Genomic DNA, 6528 nt, shown 5'->3' on the forward strand with positions numbered 1-6528 from the left:
TCTGTCATGCATTAAAAAAAATGGATAGAATAAAATCACGTAAGAGGTGTAAAAGGTGAGGCTTTCACAAAGTTTCTGACGGTGTGAGACTAATCTGGAATTGAAGATATACTGGCAACAGAATTTTTGAAGTCTCATTCAAATCATCTTTGCAAAGCATGAAAACATTAAATTATCCCCACTCTTTACAATTAGGAATTAACAGGTCGGTGTTGAAAAAAACAAACAAACCAAGAGCTGCAAAAAGATCACATGGGACATGAGGCAAAAAAATAATAAGCTCCAATTAATGCTAAAGCAATACAGTAAGGCTTTCAAAAATTACTTCTTCCCATAAAACAGAACCTCAAATGTGAAAAATCAAATCTGTTGCACAGAAACAAACTTAAGGCTTTGTTTGTCATTAAGTCTCTGCTTGCACTGTACACCATTGTTTGAAGTCATAAGTGGGTATTTGTTGCTTCCAAACACAGTGCATTGTAACCACCTGACTCCAGCCAAAGAGAGCAGCTGATGGAAACCTGAAACCAATCACAACAAAGTTTAAGTGATAGACACATTACATTATTTTCAAGGAGTGAGTTTCTAGAGAAACTGTGGTGCTGGGTCAGTAGGGACTGGACTAACACTTGGTAGCATTTGGTGGACAAGGTAAATTATCCAATAACAGTAACAGTAACAGCAACAGCTACAAAAGTCCTTTGTCAGAGCATAAATCCTTCACCCGGACATAGATAATTCAACATACAACATAATTTTTTAATTTGATACTCTACAATGACTCTAACCTTCTTAAATGATCATTCTGTTGTGGTGAGGTACAACTATACTTCTTCTAAATAAACCAACTGAATGCAGCCTGCATGCAGTATTACAAACAGCTTGCTTCAGAATTTTAAATATAACAGAAATCAACTCTGGGGGATATTAAAGCAATCCATGTGCAACACACAATGCAAGACATACCTGGTATTAACAGCTGCTCTGTTTTCCTCTCCTCTGCCTGCGCTCATACTTAATACGGTTAACTATTTGTCTCAATGACAGCGTTTGTAACATGCTTCTTCCTTTGGCATCAGAAGAAAGTCTGTCAGAAATGACCTTTTTCGAGATTGGAGTGTTCTGAAGCATGTCCTCAAATAAGCGATGTAATATTTGTACATCTCCCTCACTGAAAAGAGCCTTTGTGTTGTTGCTTAATGCTGTTGTTGGCGAGACGATGTCAGAACCAGCAGATGATTCTTCTCTGAAAAGTCGTTCTACTTTATCACTTAGTTTTTCTTTCTCTGTTGGCAAGTCTAAAGTGTTGTTCTTGGATACTGGATGTCTCCACTCTGCGCGAACTTTGTCATAAACTCTTCTGGCATCTTCACCTCGGAACACTTGACTATCCTTGATCTTCTCTTTCACACATTCCATGGTGACTTTCTTTTGCTCTATTTCTTTTTTAAATAACTGGCGTATTTCTTGAACCGCCTCTTCTGACCATGGCAATTTTAATACATTCCTTCTTTCATCTTTCAATGGGTCTTCTTCAGCTTCTTCCTCGTTTGCATTCTGTTGCATGTCTTCTCCCGGCTGTTCAGATGGCAGTTCCTCAGATCTTTCTTCACAAGACTGAGAGCTCGTTTTCCTCATAATTTTGAGAAGTGTCTGTGAAGCAGTCACCGATGCTTTCGCACTTTGGCTCAAACGGTAGTATTTTACTGCAGTGTCTTCCTTATGAGCCATCAATTGAGCCAGATCGCTTGCTATTTCTTTGTGACTCTTGTGGCAGGCAGTCACCGCACCTTTCCTGAATAGTGTGCTGTGAATGCGTCCTCCTACCCCTGCCTTTTTCCAAACCGATTTGATAGCTTTGTTTATTTGACTGGACTGCAGTTTTGTTCCATTGAAAGATGGAAATAGTGGCTGGTCTTCTCCTGCTCCAACACCTGGCACCTTAGAGCGCACTTCTTGAACAAATATGCTCATCCAATTATACAAATTACTTGTTAGGACAATTAATGCTGGGCCATGAACATGGAATGTTTTGTGATTCATGACATTGATGACAAATCTGTCACCTTCTTTGTAGCCTCTTTTGAATTCTCTTAAAGTCATGTTAGCCAAAACTCCAGCACGGTTGGCATTATCAATGGAAATCTGAATGAGAAGGAAGTCACGCAAAAGGGTGTACTGTTGTTGTGCAATGTCTACACTGTGCTTTCCACTGAGCTTTCCAAGCAGGATGATAGCATCTCTGGAAATTTGGCTTTTTTCAAAGGCTTCAATTTTTCTGCAGTGATAGCCTCAACTCGATCCTCTTCCCTCCTTTCCCACTTCCGTTTCAAGCTTGAACGCTTGTAAGATGTAGACCATCTCTTCATCTTTTCTCTCAACTGACTGATTAACTCACAGCTGGCTGTAATTTCTTTTGGCTTTTCAGACAGCAGGAAGGAGTAAAAATGTTGCAGGCTTGTAAGATATGATTTGATAGTTTCAGCAACATACTTTTCTTCAGCATGTTTAACAAACTTCTCCTTTAACAGACCGAAATCTAGAAGAGATGACACCTTCTTGTCAATGTCAATCACAAACAAGATCCTCTTAACCTGTGAAGCGTGCTGTTTGGCAGTTTTCACGTCTTTTTTGCCCCCATCTGGTGATTGTAGCCAATTCTCAAAATCGACAATTAACCCAGGGAGAGTGTCAACATCAGATTCAACATCAGCTTCTGCACTTGCACTTGCACTTGCACTACCAACCACTTCTCCATCTTCATCAATAACTATTTCCTTCTCCTCATTCTCCAGCTCCTCAACTTGTTCCATTTCAACTTCCTGACTTTCTTCAAGTGAAACCTCTTCGCTACTTTCAAGTGTTGCTGTTTCGAAGTTGGTTAGTTTTTCTCCGGCAGCTCTCTTGTCAATTAACTGGACTCTATAGGGCCTCTTTCCTTTTTGCAAAGCTTTATTCAGCAGACTTTTGTACTCGTCAGATGAAGGGCTAATCTTGTGAACATTTTTCAAATGGGCTGGTAATCGTTTCACACATGCTGAACATCCAATCATAGGACAAATTCTCTTTTTATGGTAGTCCTTGTAGGCCTTTGTTTCTTCATCACCATTATTTCTCTTCTTCCTGTTACCTGCCTCAGCACTTTCTTTACTTTTGAATGTGTACTTTTTCCGTAAATTAAAGTTTGTGATTGCTGAACGAGATCGAGAATGAGACCACTTATGAACCTGCATTAGATGCCTAGGGATGTGAACTACCACCTTCTTGCAGTAAGGGACTGGACACAGACGTTTCCCTCGTCCCTTATGTCTTCTTTCTTTGTTTGGTTCCTCCTTCTCCATTGGTTGTTCATTTTCCGGGGAATTGATCCTACCCTTCAACATTCGGATGTAACTTTTGGCATTTGAAAGTTCTCCATCCCCCTTCCTGCCTGGCTTATCTCCTTCATCTGCTACATCATCTTCGTCAGATGAAAAAACACCCTCAACCTCACTGATTTCACCTTCACTTCCATTGCCCAATTCAACAGGTCCACCAGCCCCATTCTCATCTTCACCTTTGGACCTAGCACCTTCACTGGTGACATAATCACTTTCCTCTTGCCAGTCAGCACAGGAATTTTCTTCACTTTGATTGACTGCAATTACAGGCTCTGTGCTTGAGTAAGCAGGCAAGCTGGATAAACTCCTAGTCCACATATGCCTAAGTTCAAAGGCTTTCTCGGACAACTAAATGATAGACAAGGAAAAACATGAACAGTGTTGACCAGTAATGAATAAAATTTGAGTTTCAGTTGCAAAGGTTTTTGTGTTCCTCTTGATACAGTATGCTTAGTTATTGTGATCATTACACCATGAAAATGTTTTCTTCTGCACTTGCCGTTATTAAATACCGCCAATGATGATGCTAAATGCACAAGATTTACGTCCATAATTTAGCCTCATTTTATAAATGCCAAGTATTGGATATAAATACTTTGGCATGTGAAAAACGATGCAAAATTATTGACATTAATTCATGCCCATGAAAAAATGCAGTGGTGGTCACTAAATCAAACTATTTACCTAAGTTAAACAGTTTCACCCAAGAAAATGTAAGAGCATGATCCCCATACAAAGAAATTTCAAAAACCGCTCATGACAAGCAGAATGAGCCAGTTCAGGGACAGGATATCAACTTAATTAAATTTGCCATGTCACGCAATTTTAGCCATTTTCATGACTTTCAGATTTACCATAAGACAGAATTAGCAAAATAACAACAACCAATTACAATTTCAGAACAACATAAAAAAGCAAAGAGGCGCATGGATGGGAAAAAAGGAGAAGACTGAAAAGGAATTGCATTCCCAAATAAATCTTGGAAAAAAAACAGTCGGCCCAACGTATAATTTCAAATTCACTACAATTCACCTGGTTAATGGTCGTTTATGCTTAGCATCGTCCGTGTAACGATTATTTCATCGGCAAAGGAATTTCATATTTCCTATTTAGCTAAAGATCTGCCCAAATGACCTTCGAATACCGTGACATAGCTGACTTGCTTTAATCTAACCATACGATCTGACGTAAAAATAGCACAAATGGAAAACAAAACTGTGATTGTGCTCAAAGTACTCACCATTTTTTGCTTTCTCTTGATTACCCTGCCTTAAGGCCTGCATTTCGATTGACTTTAAATCCCGAAGTCTTGCCTGGAGGCCGAAGTAATCCATCCTACAATTTTTTTCAAGGCCACAACACGTGGGACGAGAACAGTCCGTTATATAAAAGCTCTCATCTGTCGCTAACTTTAGGGCGTCAAAAGGGCGTCTTCGAGCGATGGACATCAACCGGAAGTGGAGTTTTCTTATTGTTGGGCAGTGGTTTAGCTCAAATTTGCGAGCAAATCGTCTCTATACCAGTAAGAGCACTGAACAGTATAAATGTGGTTGGACCAGTGGGGGTTAATAGGGAAAACGCTTCACTTCTGGTTGCCATCCGTTGCTCAAAAACGCTTGGCTCTGAGACAGCATCTGGTAAGAAAAGTCGTTTTTCATGGCAGGGTGTGCAATTCTATAGTTACAGCCAAGGCTCCACGTGCAAAATATTGCTTGCACAGGTGAAAGCATATTTTAAAATAATTATTGTCATGTTGCCAGGGAAGATGAAAATTGCGAGAAACAAGTTGCACAATGTTGCACCCCTTTAAACTTATTTTCTTGCGCTTATGGTGCTGCTTAAGTAAACATAAAAATCAAGTACAGAAATAAAATTAAGCATAATCAAATTAATGTGCTAACAATTTGTCACTTATAACAGCTGTAGTGCGCAGAATGTCACCTGTTTCTCCAGTTATAGCCAGCAGTAGCAGGTGGAACAGTCCGCTTGAGCTGAAGGGAAAAAAGATGAAAACTTGCACGTATCTTTTGTTTTGTCTTCTCTTCATGCATCGGAACTCAACTGGTCTCAAAAAACGTTCACGAATCCTTATACGGGTCCGCGGAGCATGCTGCTTAACGTGAAACGACATCGGGCATTGACTGAATCACCTAACTAGGGCGCGAAGCGGTTTGAAAATGTGGATGTGCGACCCACACAAAACAAGCTTTTTGAAAGAAATGTTTGATGAGGCTTCTTGTTGTGTGTGTGCTGTGTTTTTTATTATTTTTATTTTTGCCTTAAACTTGTTTTAAAAAAAAACACGGGGAATAAATTAAAGGCATGGCCTGGAAGCATGCAGCCACTGATTCATAGTGTTAGGCATAAATGGCTTATTTCTCAGTCATCTTTGGCGATAGTGTGTAAATATTTTCACTGATAAGGGCCGTATTTAGTACTAATTCCATACCAAAAGATTGTTTTTTTTTCTGAAAAAGAAAATGTCTTTCTCGCGCTGACGGAATATCTTGCAAAAAAGGCACTTCGGTAACATTACAAATTTCTAACACCCACTGCTAGAAATACCTATGTTTTCTAATCAAGGATTTTACGGAAGGCCGTCAAATTTTAGGTGTATAAAGTACAGTAGTACAACTATGTGTAGCGTAAGTTTGGTTGACTTTGACTGATTATAATGGTACAATCGAGTTTCGACTTTTGTTTTGTTACTGAGCGGCTTTTCAATGATCCGGAAACCTCAACTCTACTTGAAATTTCAAGTAAAAAACTTCATAATTTTTGTATACCCGAGAACCACTTTATTTATTTACAGTGGCAAAAGAGTGAATACATATGGGTAATATAGGGTCTTAAATACCTACATTTTGCCAAGTTTTCACAACTTACCACTAAAAAACGAACGTTACCACGACACCGGGAACTTTTGTAACCTCAAACGTGAAAAAACAGCTGTAAAAAGCCTCGTTTTCGATGTGGAATATTGATCTTTGCAGGCCACAATGGTTATAAAGTATACTCTCCTAAAAATAGGAAACCTGGGTTTAAATCGTACAAATGGACATTTGTAAGCCTTCGAGAGAACTTAGTTACAAAAGTGCCCACTTTAACCTCTAGAGAGAGAGAGAGAGAGAGAGAGAGAGAGAGAGAG

General features: G+C 39.3%; 1 protein-coding gene and 1 pseudogene across 1 annotated transcript in view; both read right to left on the bottom strand.

The window, feature by feature from the left end:
* The window catches only part of LOC138054625 (uncharacterized), a 4513-nt pseudogene extending 654 nt beyond the window's left edge, over positions 1-3859 (bottom strand).
* Positions 1-6528, bottom strand: part of LOC138051368 (uncharacterized) — a 28322-nt gene that overhangs the window by 11743 nt on the left and 10051 nt on the right. The gene's annotated exons all lie outside the window — the stretch shown is intronic.

This window comes from Montipora capricornis, chromosome 6 (genome assembly GCF_036669925.1).
Source record: "Montipora capricornis isolate CH-2021 chromosome 6, ASM3666992v2, whole genome shotgun sequence".
Lineage (NCBI taxonomy): Eukaryota > Metazoa > Cnidaria > Anthozoa > Scleractinia > Acroporidae > Montipora > Montipora capricornis.